This window comes from Littorina saxatilis, linkage group LG15 (genome assembly GCF_037325665.1).
Source record: "Littorina saxatilis isolate snail1 linkage group LG15, US_GU_Lsax_2.0, whole genome shotgun sequence".
NCBI lineage: Eukaryota > Metazoa > Mollusca > Gastropoda > Littorinimorpha > Littorinidae > Littorina > Littorina saxatilis.
Genome location: NC_090259.1, coordinates 11,654,815 through 11,669,832, shown reverse-complemented (window position 1 = coordinate 11,669,832; position 15,018 = coordinate 11,654,815). Strand labels below are relative to the sequence as shown.

Below are 15,018 nucleotides of genomic sequence, written 5' to 3'. Positions count from 1 at the left end.
TAATTTTTGCATCCAGACCATCTATGTCACGTGTTCCGGTTTGTTTTAGATGCTGAAGATGAGAGTAAACATCCAGTATAGTCATTGGTGGCAGTGTATGCTGAAAATGTATCTGTTTTGAATTGCAGTATTCCTTTAAATGTTCTAAATTATTTGACTGTGTCCGATCACAAGAAATTACTTTATCAGCAATTTTTGAGAAATGGTCATTGAGTGTATCTGCAGAAATGTCAATTATTTGGGAAGATTTTGTTGAGAGAGAGAGAGAGAGAGAGAGAGAGAGAGAGAGAGAGAGAGAGTGTGTATGTGTGTGTATGTGTGTGTGTGTGTATGTGTGTGTGCGTGTGTGTGTGTGTGTGCGTGAGAGATAGACAGACAGACAGCCAGGGAGTTTTGTTTGAGCATTTGCAAAAGAATTTGGGAAGCACAAAAGCAGACCTACGCTGACACATTGAAAGGAATTTTGAGCGACACAAGGCTCGCAGACCACATCAAAGTGTCTTTGCCGAAGCCTCGTAAAAAGAAAAGTTTGTATTTATTACATACACTACAATGAAAATCAAACATTAGGAGGTTTAGCGGTTTCTTGCGCTATAGATTGAATACCAGATACTTTGATTGGTGCAAGTTTGAAACAAGGAAGACCCCAAGGGGAAAACGAGAGAGATCGATAGATACAGATACAAAGAGGCATGCAAATATACTGCATAATTGTCATGTAAATGTTGACATCACAAGACAATGGGGTGAGGGGTGTTTTTTTTTTTTTTTTTTTTTTTTTTTTTTACAATTTTATTCAAATAAATAACAACAATCAACAATATCTCATACAATGAATTAAATACATCTTATCGAGTACAACAAGCTAACTTTTTTTTTAACGTTTTGTTCTTCGAACACTCACACAAAAATGCTTCTTATCTGTAACTGCCTATTAAAAATACTTTCCAACGGTAAAAACGAATTTGTTTTTTATATATACTAACGCACATCTTTCCGATTAAGATAATGTGGTTCAATTTATACATAGTTGCCTTTTTCACCATTACAAAATGCATACCAAATAAAACATCACTAACTTTCAAAACAATCTTAATTTCTAAAGTACGAAAAATAAATTCTTCAATAAACTTCCAGAATTTGTATACAACCGGGCATTCAAAAAAGAAGTGTTCAATGAAATCAGTTACATCACAACAGTAATTACATTTATTAGTTTCCGTTACTTTCATTTTACACAGGAGAATGTTGGTCGGATAGATGTTGTGCATAATTTTCCAGTGTAAAACTCTTAATCTAGTCTCTTGTGTTGACTGATGGGCAACTATCCAAGAACGTTCATCAATTTCTACATTAAACTTTCTCTTCCAAAATCCTCCGGAACATGGTACATCTGTTTTCATATTAATAATCTCTTTCCGATATTCTTTGGCACTTAACACATTTTTGCCGTTAAACAGTGGGGTAATACAAACATCATCAGTCATATTTACAACATTTTTCCTCATGAATAATGACACAGCAGCTTTTACAACATTATATTCAAGAATTCGGTTTGGCGAATATCCAATCAAATCACATATATCTTGATATGATAATATGTCTCCCGAACGTACAATGTCTGTTAATACCAATACACCTCGTCGTATCCAACTTTCAAAAAATAAAACTTTGCCACTATACGTTATGCATGCATTATTCCATAATAAAATCGGCCCGATTGTCCCACGATCGTAGTGGTTATTATCCAGCCAATATTTTAATACTGCTTTCCAAAAGTGTGATTTCACTAGGTCTAACCCTTTAAATCTTGCACTGTTTACATTCGATAAGAAACATTCAAAGTGCTTTCCAAAACGCAAATACATCATCTTTGGAGTGAGACTCCAATTATCATTTTCATTTGATGTAGTCAGTTGTGAAACCCATTGTAATAAAAAAGAAATTTGCATTTGCCTAATATCGATCATTTTTAAACCACCTTTTTCAATTTCAAAACATAAAACGCTTCTTTTCACCTTTTCAAAGGCCTTCCGATTACAATCTCTTTTTCGCCACAAAAATCTGTACAATAAGGTATTGACTTCATTCAAAACACAGTCAGGTAATACAAACGCTTGCATAATATACACAAATTGTGAAATTAAAAACGTTTTCACAATACATATTTTCCCTAAAATGCTCAGATTTCGCTTCTTTCATGCGCAAACCAATCGCTTATTATTCCGTATCCTTCCAATCCAATTATCTTCTACCAAAGAAGCACTCTTATCATTACAAAAATATACACCCAAAATCTTCAACTTCTTCTTCCAAACAAAATTATAAAATGTTTCATCACAATGTTTCCTACTACCCAACCACATCGCCTCAGACTTTCTCTTATGTATCCTTAAGCCTGAAAAACTAGAAAAGTCATTCATTATTTCAAGTGCATAATACATATCAATCTCATCCTTTAAAAAAAGGGTGATATCGTCTGCATACAGAGCAATTTTAATAACGGTTGCAATATCAACATTATTCCATAACGAAATTCCTTTAATACGTCTACACTGTCTTATTTTTGATGCCAGCAATTCAATGGCCAGTACAAAGGCCAAACATGAAAACGGGCACCCTTGACGAATCCCGGCTTTCACATCAAAAAAATCCGACAACCATCCACAATACTGCACTGAGCTAACCGTGTCGTTCATTAACACAGTCACCCATTGAACAAATTCTGGCCCAAACCCGAATTTTTGAAAGGCTTTAATAATAAACTCTTTTGAAATACTATCGTACGCTTGAACACAGTCAATTGCGACCAACAGACCAGGTTGATTTAACTCGTGTGACTGTGAGGGGTTGATGAGAAATACGAACATTACTCAGACATAACAATTAAGATATGATCCGTTTTATTTTTCATTGTAATGGAGTAAACATACTACAGTATTGTCTACATCCAGCCCGAGCGGGGAAATGGCTCAGTCGGTAGAGGCGCTGGCTTTAAATCCAGATGTCGCTATCAGCGTGGGTTCGATTCACACGTTCGGCGAGGGATTTGTTTCCCATAGTAAACTCTGTACAGACTCTACTCGGTGTTCGAACACCCCCATGTGCACGCATGCGCACGATAAAGAACCCAAGTTCACAGCGAAAGTGAAGCAGACCAACTTGCTGATGCTTTTTTCGGATTTCTTTCGTGAGAAGTTTGTACAAATTCGTAACAGCTTCAACATTTCTGTTGATCAAAGTCAGTCAGCCCAGCATGCGCACAATATTCTGGTCCGTATTTTTACATTTAGTCAAATTTTGACTAAATGTTTTAACATAGAGGGGGAATCGAGACGAGGGTCGTGGTGTGTGTGTGTGTGTGTGTCTGTGCGTGTCTGTGCGTGTGTGTGTGTGTAGAGCGATTCAGACTAAACTACTGGACCGATCTTTAGGAAATTTTACATGAGAGTTCCTGGGTATGAAATCCCCAGACGTTTTTTTCATTTTTTGATAAATGTCTTTCATGACGTCATATCCGGCATTTTGTAAAAGTTGAGGCGGCACTGTCACACCTTCATTTTTCAATCAAATTAAATTTGAATAGAGCTATATGATAGGTGTTGTATGCGCTTTGGTTGTTGGGAGTGGTGGGGTGGGGGGGGGGGTGGGAGAGAGGGTTGAGGGGTGGGAAGGGGGAGAGGGGATGAAGTTTTCAAAACAAATGTCCTATTTCAGCCTTATGTATTGAGAGACACAGGGTTATGCTGGCTTCCATTGAAGCGTGCAATGTTTATCTAAAAACTCATGGGGTTTCAGTTTGTGTTCGTTGACAAGGGTGTGTAGGTTGCGGAAATCTTGTTGGAGTAATTGGCAGCGGTCAAAGAGGGTGTAAAAAAGTTATTAGCTTTCCACATTCACAGAGACGGGGAAAGAACTTGTGAGCGCATCCATCCGTGCGAATTCTGCGAAGTATTTTAAGGAGGGGGGTGGGGAGTGTAGGCCTATTTTGTTTTGTTTGTCAGGGCAGAATAAGCCAACCATTGGCATCGCCTTCTGTTTTTAATTCTGTTTCCCAGTGACGCCATGAGGAATGTGTAACCTTATATTTTCATTCAGCTTTTTAAACCAGTGTTTCTAGAATGTTCTAGAATGTTCTAGGACAGGAACTTGTCATTACCCAGATTTCTCTTTCTTCCTGCTTTTTCACTTTTCCTCTGGCTGTCTGAGAGGGAGGAGGTCTTCGGCAATTCTCTGTGCTCCTTGGAGGCATCTGTGAAGAAATTATTTTCTTCCCCATGCGGGCACTAATGTATTTCTTGTTTGAAATCGTAGTGAATTTCATTTCTAACTGTTGGGTGAAGTTAACGGACAGAGAAGTTTGTGCTGGATTCTTGGACTTGCACAGGTGGACCCTGATGTATGGGACTTGTGAGTATTTCTTTTCTCCTCAGATAGCCATGTTGTAGAATGAATGGATAGTTGTTTGTGTCATTGTCTTGAAATTATCACATTTCTCGTAGGGTTTGGTGTGATAGAGGTGTAGCATACTTCAATTGAGTTCTCTTGTTTGGAAATACCCTGATTTTAACATTTTGAGTTAGCAAGGTTTAGAGGGAAACATGGAGGTAACAATATTCAAATATGGCTGACTAGGAAGTCAGACCAAGAAGGAAATGACCTTCAGTAAGGAACATGTTCTCAGATGGGGAAATTAAAATCAAATGTTGGAAATTTGATTTATTGTGAACTTGTTTTGATTCATTATCTCCAATGAGGTCACTTGTGACATATTTGAACGGTTGTACCAAATTTTGGATAATTTTTGGTTGTGCAACTAGAAAACTTGTAAATATTTCATAAGAATTGGATTGTTTACGGAACTTTATGTTAAGCGGAAGTTGTATTACTGTATGGGGTTTCGGTATAACATATGTTTAGGCAACTGCAGTGCCGTTGCCAAACTGATGTTGAGGGATGGTGGGCCAACCCAGAGCTAGACGTGGGCCAACTCTGAGTGAGACGTGGGCCAACTACACGATTACGGGGGCGTCGCCAGATGGGGTTTGCGCCACCAACCATGACTCAGATGTTCTGAACTTGACATGAATGAACTACAGACTGTTAAGTAAAACATACCCAGTTGGCAATGGACTCTAAAGACTTTTAAGTGTTTGACAACAGTCCGTATAGTGATCCGAACCAGCCAGCTGGATCATAAAGAATTCTAGACCTCACTCCTGAAGACAGAATAGCTACTTCGTACTTTTTGAGCACTGAACTTCGATGTCATTATTTTATTTCTTTTTTGAAGATGTGACTATTTACAAGACATTTTTGGACTTTGGTCGGCCTAATTAGATGATGGCGTCATCTTAGGTTGGGGTCAAAATTTTGTTTTGAGTTTTGGATTTTTGGGAATTGTCATATTATTTTTGAGGGCAAATTGTTTTCCTGTGCTCAATGTGAATCAAGAACCATATTTGGGGCTATTTTTGAGGAAGGGTGAAAGACTTCTTCCTGGGTTTTGATCTCATCATCTGAGCATCAATAGGATACCCCCCAGCTAGACAGGGGAAAAGTCAACTGTATTGTGTTTTGGTTTTAGTGTTAGGCTATTGTTTTTCCAAACTATACGTTTTGTTTTCTTGTGTTTCAGATCGTCTTTTTATATTTAGTCAAGTTTTGACTAAATATTTTAACATCGAGGGGGAATCGAAACGAGGGTCGTGGTGTATGTGCGTGTGTGTGTGCGTGTGTGTGTCTGTGTGTGTGTGTAGAGCGATTCAGACTAAACTACTGGACCGATCTTTATGAAATTTGACATGAGAGTTCCTGGGTATGAAATCCCCATACGTTTTTTTTCATTTTTTTGATAAATGTCTTTGATGACGTCATATCCGGCTTTTCGTGAAAGTTGAGGCGGCACTGTCACGCCCTCATTTTTCAACCAAATTGGTTGAAATTTTGGTCAAGTAATCTTCGACGAAGCCCGGACTTCGGTATTGCATTTCAGCTTGGTGGCTTAAAAATTAATTAATGACTTTGGTCATTAAAAATCTGAAAATTGTAAAAAAAAATAAAAATTTATAAAACGATCCAAATTTACGTTTATCTTATTCTCCATCATTTGCTGATTCCAAAAACATATAAATATGTTATATTCGGATTAAAAACAAGCTCTGAAAATTAAATATATAAAAATTATTATCAAAATTAAATTGTCCAAATCAATTTAAAAACACTTTCATCTTATTCCTTGTTGGTTCCTGATTCCAAAAACATATAGATATGATATGTTTGGATTAAAAACACGCTCAGAAAGTTAAAACAAAGAGAGGTACAGAAAAGCGTGCTATCCTTCTTAGCGCAACTACTACCCCGCTCTTCTTGTCAATTTCACTGCCTTAGCCATGAGCGGTGGACTGACGATGCTACGAGTATACGGTCTTGCTGAAAAATGGCATTGCGTTCAGTTTCATTCTGTGAGTTCGACAGCTACTTGACTAAATATTGTATTTTCGCCTTACGCGACTTGTTTGTATTCTATATTTGTGGAAGGTAACGGTGGTGAATGTGTAGTGACGTCCTGTTTGTTTGTATGAACGTAATAAATTTCTTGTTTATCTTTTAAAACACTGTGTTAGAAAATACATCTTTTTAGTACTGGGCGAATGACTGAGTGATTGTGTGTGTGTATTGAAATCGACCAATATAAATCCAGTCTATCACTTTAAACAAAAAGAATCCCAGGACCAGTGGCTGCGATCGATTGAGATCGCATTTTTCATGATCCGCTAACTTCGACCTTTATTTTTAATAATCACTGAGACTCGGCATGTAACCTCTACGTATATCTATATCTATAAATATATAGAGATAGATGACAGTGTATTTTTCGCGTGGCTATAAATTGATTCGACCTTTGCACTTTTACAGTGAGGACAACTTACGGGTGGAAGGAAAGCGTTCTGGACAGTGCAGTGACATTCTAAACATAGTAACGTATTAACGGGAATATGGATTGAAGCCACACGAAGGAAGGGAGATAAACGCAAAACACTGGAGAAGATAAGGAAGAGTTACTGGGAATGGATCTGGGAAGATGAACAGAAAAACCAAAATCGGTTCAGCGCTGCGCGCTGAGAACACGTGTTGAAAATTCTCATCGACCAGGTTGTGTCCGGGGTCTACCTGAATATGCCCACCAAATTTGAAGCAGATCCATCGAGAACTTTGGCTTGGCATAGCGAACACACACACATACACACACACACACACACACACACACACACACACACACACACACACACAGACGCAAGTCGTATATAGATATATAGACTAGATGATTACCCGCTTCGCCGGGAAGAAGTAGAGCCGAATACCAGGCTGCGCCTGGGACCCGGCTCTGCCGGGTGCGCACGAAGGAAAGGAGATAAACGCGCAAAACACTGGAGACCAAAAAATAGTAACGTGCAATGACCTTCTAAAAATAGTAACGTAGTAACGGGAATATGGATTGACGCCACACGGAGGAAGGGAGATAATCGCGGCTGAAAACACTGGAGAAGATAAGGAAGAGTTACTGGTAGTGGATCCCGACAACAAAAACAAACAAGTCGCGTAAGGCGAAAATACAATATTTAGTCAAGTAGCTGTCGAACTCACAGAATGAAACTGAACGCAATGCCATTTTTCAGCAAGACCGTATACTCGTAGCATCGTCAGTCCACCGCTCATGGCAAAGGCAGTGAAATTGACAAGAAGAGCGGGGTAGTAGTTGCGCTAAGAAGGATAGCACGCTTTTCTGTACCTCTCTTTGTTTTAACTTTCTGAGCGTGTTTTTAATCCAAACATATCATATCTATATGTTTTTGGAATCAGGAACCGACAAGGAATAAGATAAAAGTGTTTTTAAATTGATTTCGACAATTGAATTTTGATAATAATTTTTATATATTTAATTTTCAGAGCTTGTTTTTAATCCAAATATAACATATTTATATGTTTTTGGAATCAGAAAATGATGGAGAATTAGATGAACGTAAATTTGGATCGTTTTATAAATTTTTATTTTTTTTTACAATTTTCCGATTTTTAATGACCAAAGTCATTAATTAATTTTTAAGCCACCAAGCTGAAATGCAATACCGAAGTCCGAGCTTCGTCGAAGATTACTTGACCAAAATTTCAACCAATTTGGTTGAAAAATGAGGGCGTGACAGTGCCGCCTCAACTTTCACGAAAAGCCGGATATGACGTCATCAAAGACAGTTATCAAAAAAATGAAAAAAACGTTCGGGGATTTCATACCCAGGAACTCTCATGTCAAATTTCATAAAGATCGGTCCAGTAGTTTAGTCTGAATCGCTCTACACACACACACAGACAGACACACACACGCACATACACCACGACCCTCGTTTCGATTCCCCCTCGATGTTAAAATATTTAGTCAAAACTTGACTAAATATAACAAGTCGCGTAAGGCGAAAATACAATATTTAGTCAAGTAGCTGTCGAACTCACAGAATGAAACTGAACGCAATGCCATTTTTTCAGCAAGACCGTATACTCGTAGCATCGTCAGTCCACCGCTCATGGCAAAGGCAGTGAAATTGACAAGAAGAGCGGGGTAGTAGTTGCGCTAAGAAGGATAGCACGCTTTTCTGTACCTCTCTTTGTTTTAACTTTCTGAGCGTGTTTTTAATCCAAACATATCATATCTATATGTTTTTGGAATCAGGAACCGACAAGGAATAAGATGAAAGTGTTTTTAAATTAACCATCCACATATCTAGGCTCTGGGAGTTACTTCCCTTGTTTTAGGAAGCAAACACACACAAATGCTGCCTAACAAGCGCTGTGCTTGGGGACAATGTAAAACGGATGATAGGTATCCTGAACGCTGTGTTGGCGTGAAATTCATCCCATTTGTGAAACCGGGAAAGCATCTGTACCATCTAGATCGCTGCCTTCGCTGGATAAAAGCCTGCAATCGCCCAGCTTACCAGTTGAACGTCAACACAATCAAGTCGTACACGTACATTTGCAGCAAGGTCAGATCTCGCACGACTTTGATTCAAGGCCTATTGCTAATTTTTTGATGGTTTGGTCTCAGTGTCACAAAAATATGACGATCTAATCAATCACTGATTTAAAAAATAAGTATGTTGCCCTATATCCATTGACATTCTAAGTGAAATAGATCTATTTGAAATAGTATTTCACTGCCCCGGCCGGCGAACTTGTTGCCGGCTGTATTGAGCTTGTGTGTTCGTGTAGGCTTACTCAAAAAGTCAAAATCACAGTCGTCTCCGAAACAAGCAATAATCAGAGTTGGGGGGAAAACATTTCGTTTGTTCAGTTTTGTTTTGTTCTTGATAGTTTGTTTATCTCTCTCACACACACACACACACACACACACACACACATACATACATACATACACAAACACACGCGCGCACGCACACACATTGCACGTACGCGCACATACACACACCTACTGAGATATGCCTAACATACACGCACGCTTGCAAACACACACATAATACGCAAACACAGTTTAATTTCCTCAATACAAGGCGAAAGGCACACACACACCACACACAAATAAACACACACACGCAGTCCCACACACACACACACACACAGACAATCCTCACACACACAAATAAACCCACACACGCAGTCAACCCCCCCCCCACACTCATAACTCATAACATTTTATTGATCCAACAAAGGAAATTAAATTGGTCATCAGCACATATAGGTCATTAATTAATAATTATAAAAGAATAAGAGAAGAAAATTCATAAAACCCCTGATAACAAAAAAAATATCTAAAGTAATATATGTACAACTACAATACCCTTTTTACTTGCACACATGACACACCGACACACCAACACACATGCATACATACCTACATACATACCTACATACATACATACATACATACATACATTCCATGTTAAAGTGTAGTTAAGAACATCACAGTAAGTATATCATTGTTTGGATTAACAGATAAGTTTTATGTAAATGATGATAACAACAATCCATAATTAACGCTATTGCACTACCAAAAGAAGAGACCAACCAAACACATAAAACCAATCCCAGTAATCATCATCAGTTATCACAGTAGATTAGCCATCAGGTAGTTAGACTCAATTGGGCAAAGTATAGTGTCAACACCATCACAACAGTGCTAAAGCTCATTATCACAGCACTAGTTATGATCAAAGGTCAAAAGTCATCAAACCAAATTAAATCTATCATTAAGAGGTACATTTAAAAGGCATCACTGATAGTCTGTGGCCAGGACAATGGCTCGGTTGCTGTTAAAATATCTCACAGCTGCAGGAAGAAAAGAACGCCGAAAACGCTCCGTTCGACACCTAGGCATGAGAAACCGAGCATTCCGTGTGATGCGGAGATCCATCAGTGCGTCGTGGAGGGGATGCCCTAGGTCGAGCAGAATAGCTCTGGACTTACTGGCAAGCCTTCTTTCAACAAGGACTTCAAGGGTGTCAAGGCTCTGGCCTACAGTAGAACTCGCTTTCTTTATCAGCCTGTTCAGCCTGCCAGTGTCCCTTGCAGTGGCATTCCCTCCCCAACACACTGATGCAAACACCATCACACTGCACACCATACTCTGATAAAACATGTACAGCATCTTGTTACACACATGAAATGATCTCAGCTTGCGCAGGAAAAACAATCTTGACTGCGTCTTCTTAAAAACAGCATCAACATGATTAAACCAGCTTAGCTTGTTATCTAGAACTACACCTAAATACTTGTACTCGCTGACTATCTCAATCGCATCACCTTTGATGACTAAAGGATGGACAGTGTCTTTCTTTTTGCGAAAATCAAAAATCATTTCCTTCGTCTTGCTTGCGTTTAATACTAAAAAGTTGGAATCACACCAAGACACAAAATCATCAATTCGTTCTCTATACAAGCTCTCATCACCATCAAGAATACAACCAACCACGGCAGAGTCGTCAGAAAATTTCTGAAGATGACATGACTCTCCTTGTACTTTAAAATCAGATGTATACAGGGTGAACAAAAAAGGTGACAAAACTGTTCCTTGTGGTGCTCCGGTGAAAGTGTTAATCATGTCAGATGTAAAAGTACCATTCCATCGTACAAACTGTGGTCTATCTACCAAATAATCCAGAATCCATTTCACTGTACTATGATGCAAAGACATGTTTTGTAACTTCTGAGCCAGAAGATGAGGCTGAATAGTCTGAAAGGCAGAAGAAAAATCAAAAAACATAACTCTAACACACGCAGAGCTCTTCTCCAGATGTGTGTACACAGAATGTAACATAAACAATAGTGCATCATCAACCCCTACTTTGGCCCTGTATGCAAACTGCAAAGAATCTTGAAAAGCAGCGACTTGGACCTTCAAAACAGTCAACACCAGTCTTTCAAAAACTTTCATAATGTGAGAAGTGAGAGCTACAGGCCTCACACACACACGCAGTCCACCCCCCCCCCCCCCCACACACACACACAACCCTCTCTGACACACACACCCGCCCAACCCCAGCGTCCAACTCAACTTTCACCAACAACCATACCCTACTCTCACTATCGCTCTCTCTCTCTCTCTCTCTCTCTCTCTCTCTCTCTCTCTCTCTCTCTCTCTCTCTCTCTCTCACACACACACACACACACAAGCTCACGCAAGCACAGCCACACACACACACACAGCACGCGCATACACACACACTCACACACATCACACACAGCACGCGCATATATACACACACTGACACACATCACACACACACACCCACACACACCTTTCGCAGTTCGCTCACAGTTCTCTTTTCCATCGTCGCCATCTTCGAAGCTTGCTTCGCTTTTCAGGGGAGATAACCCGTTTATCACATTCGCTGCTGACTTGTGGGTCAAGGCTATTGATTTGGACAGTTTAATTTTGATAATAATTTTTATATATTTAATTTTCAGAGCTTGTTTTTAATCCGAATATAACATATTTATATGTTTTTGGAATCAGCAAATGATGGAGAATAAGATAAACGTAAATTTGGATCGTTTTATAAATTTTTATTTTTTTTTTACAATTTTCAGATTTTTAATGACCAAAGTCATTAATTAATTTTTAAGCCACCAAGCTGAAATGCAATACCGAAGTCCGGGCTTCGTCGAAGATTACTTGACCAAATTTTCAACCAATTTGGTTGAAAAATGAGGGCGTGACAGTGCCGCCTCAACTTTCACGAAAAGCCGGATATGACGTCATCAAAGACATTTATCAAAAAAATGAAAAAAACGTTTGGGGATTTCATACCCAGGAACTCTCATGTCAAATTTCATAAAGATCGGTCCAGTAGTTTAGTCTGAATCGCTCTACACACACACACAGACACACACACACACACACACACACGCACGCACATACACCACGACCCTCGTTTCGATTCCCCCTCGATGTTAAAATATTTAGTCAAAACTTGACTAAATATAACAAGTCGCGTAAGGCGAAAATACAATATTTAGTCAAGTAGCTGTCGAACTCACAGAATGAAACTGAACGCAATGCAACGCAGCAAGACCGTATACTCGTAGTCCACCGCTCACGGCATAGGCAGTGAAATTGACAAGAAGAGCGGGGTAGTAGTTGCGCTAAGAAGGATAGCACGCTTTTCTGTACCTCTCTTTGTTTTAACTTTCTGAGCGTGTTTTTAATCCAAACATATCATATCTATATGTTTTTGGAATCAGGAACCGACAAGGAATAAGATGAAAGTGTTTTTAAATTGATTTCGACAATTTAATTTTGATAATAATTTTTATATATTTAATTTTCAGAGCTTGTTTTTAATCCGAATATAACATATTTATATATTTTTGGAATCAGCAAATGATGGAGAATAAGATAAACGTAAATGTGAATCGTTTTATAAATTTTTATTTTTTTTTACAATTTTCAGATTTTTAATGACCAAAGTCATTAATTAATTTTTAAGCCACCAAGCTGAAATGCAATACCGAACCCCGGGCTTCGTCGAAGATTACTTGACCAAAATTTCAACCAATTTGGTTAAAAAATGAGGGCGTGACAGTGCCGCCTCAACTTTCACGAAAAGCCGGATATGACGTCATCAAAGACATTTATCAAAAAAATGAAAAAAACGTTCGGGGATTTCATACCCAGGAACTCTCATGTCAAATTTCATAAAGATCGGTCCAGTAGTTTAGTCTGAATCGCTCTACACACACACACACACACACACACACACACGCACATACACCATACCCTCGTTTCGATTCCCCCTCGATGTTAAAATATTTAGTCAAAACTTGACTAAATATAAAAACAAACAAAAATCGGTTCAGCGCGCACAGCGCTGCGCGCTGGGAGCACGTGTTGAAATATCTCATCGATGAGGTTGTGTCCGGGGTGTAGCTGAATACGGTGTCCAAATTTGAAAAAGCTTTATCCACCGAGAACTTTGGCCGTGCATCGCGAACAGACAGACAGACAGACAGACAGACACTAGTCGTATATATATATAGATGCCAATAATGAAATTAACATTAGGAAATGGCAGAAGTTTACAAATATCGACATTTTCTATCAGTGCAACTAAAAACAAGAAGGGCAAAGCCCATACGACTCACATGCTTGACCTTGACCTTTACATGACCTTGACCTTCAGGGTCAAGGTCAAATAACTAAACCTAGCAATGACATCATACACTAAGAACTGCTTTACACATTTTTCCTACCAAAATACATGTCACCCAAGGTCAAGGTCATCAAAGGTCATGCAACACAAAGCTGTTAATTCAAGACATAGGAAGTACAATGGTGCTTATTGGCTCTTTCTACCATGAGATATGGTCACTTTTAGTGGTTCACTACTTTATTTTGGTCACATTTCATAAGGGTCAAAGTGACCTTGACCTTGATCATATGTGACCAAATGTGTCTCATGATGAAAGCATAACATGTGCCCCACATAATTTTTAAGTTTGAAACAGTTATCTTCCATAGTTCAGGGTCAAGGTCACTTCAAAATATGTATACAATCCAACTTTGAAGAGCTCCTGTGACCTTGACCTTGAAGCAAAGTAAACCAAACTGGTATCAAAAGATGGGGCTTACTTTGCCCTATATATCATATATAGGTGAGGTATTCAATCTCAAAAACTTCAGAGAAAATGGGAAAAATGGGAAAAATAGCTGTTTTTTAGACAACATTTATGGCCCCTGCGACCTTGACCTTGAAGCAAGGTCAAGATGCTATGTATGTTTTTTGGGGCCTTGTCATCATACACCATCTTGCCAAATTTGGTACTGATAGACTGAATAGTGTCCAAGAAATATCCAACGTTAAAGTTTTCCGGACGGACGGACGGACGGACGTCCGGACGGACGGACGGACGACTCGGGTGAGTACATAGACTCACTTTTGCTTCGCATGTGAGTCAACAATCGTTAGAACTTGCATTTACGACATGTCGTGCGTGAGAACGTGTCAGTAAAACAAGCACTTGTTGGGTGACTGAATGACCCCTACTTCAAGCTAAAACAGACGACAGGTAATGGAAAGCAGTCTACGAATACTCACAACAAACTGCTGATGAAAAAGTGGGGATATAGCTCAGTTGGTAGCGCGCTGGATTTGTATTCAGTTGGCCGCTGTCAGCGTGAGTTCGATCCCAGGTTCGGCGGAAATTTATTTCAGAGTCAACTTTGTGTGCAGACTCTCTTCGGTGTCCGAACCTCCCCCCGTGTACACTACATTGGGTGTGCACGTTAAAGATCCCACGATTGACAAAAGGGTCTTTCCTGGCAAAATTGCTTAGGCACAGTTAATAATTGTCTACCTATACCCGTGTGACTTGGAATAATAGGCCGTGAAAGGTAAATATGCGCCGAAATGGCTGCAATCTACTGGCCGTATAAAATTTCATCTCACACGGCATCACTGCAGAGCGCCTAGAACTGTACCCACGGAATATGCGCGATATAAGCCTCAT

The 15,018-nt window shown here is 39.2% G+C and overlaps 1 long non-coding RNA gene across 1 annotated transcript in view; it reads right to left on the bottom strand.

Moving 5' to 3' along the window:
* Positions 1-11,780: 11,780 nt before the first annotated feature.
* The window catches only part of LOC138948550 (uncharacterized), a 338,312-nt gene continuing 335,074 nt past the window's right edge, over positions 11,781-15,018 (bottom strand). The window contains exon 3 of the long non-coding RNA XR_011450009.1: positions 11,781-12,378. This is a non-coding gene — a long non-coding RNA (uncharacterized lncRNA). The remainder of the gene's footprint in view (positions 12,379-15,018) is intronic.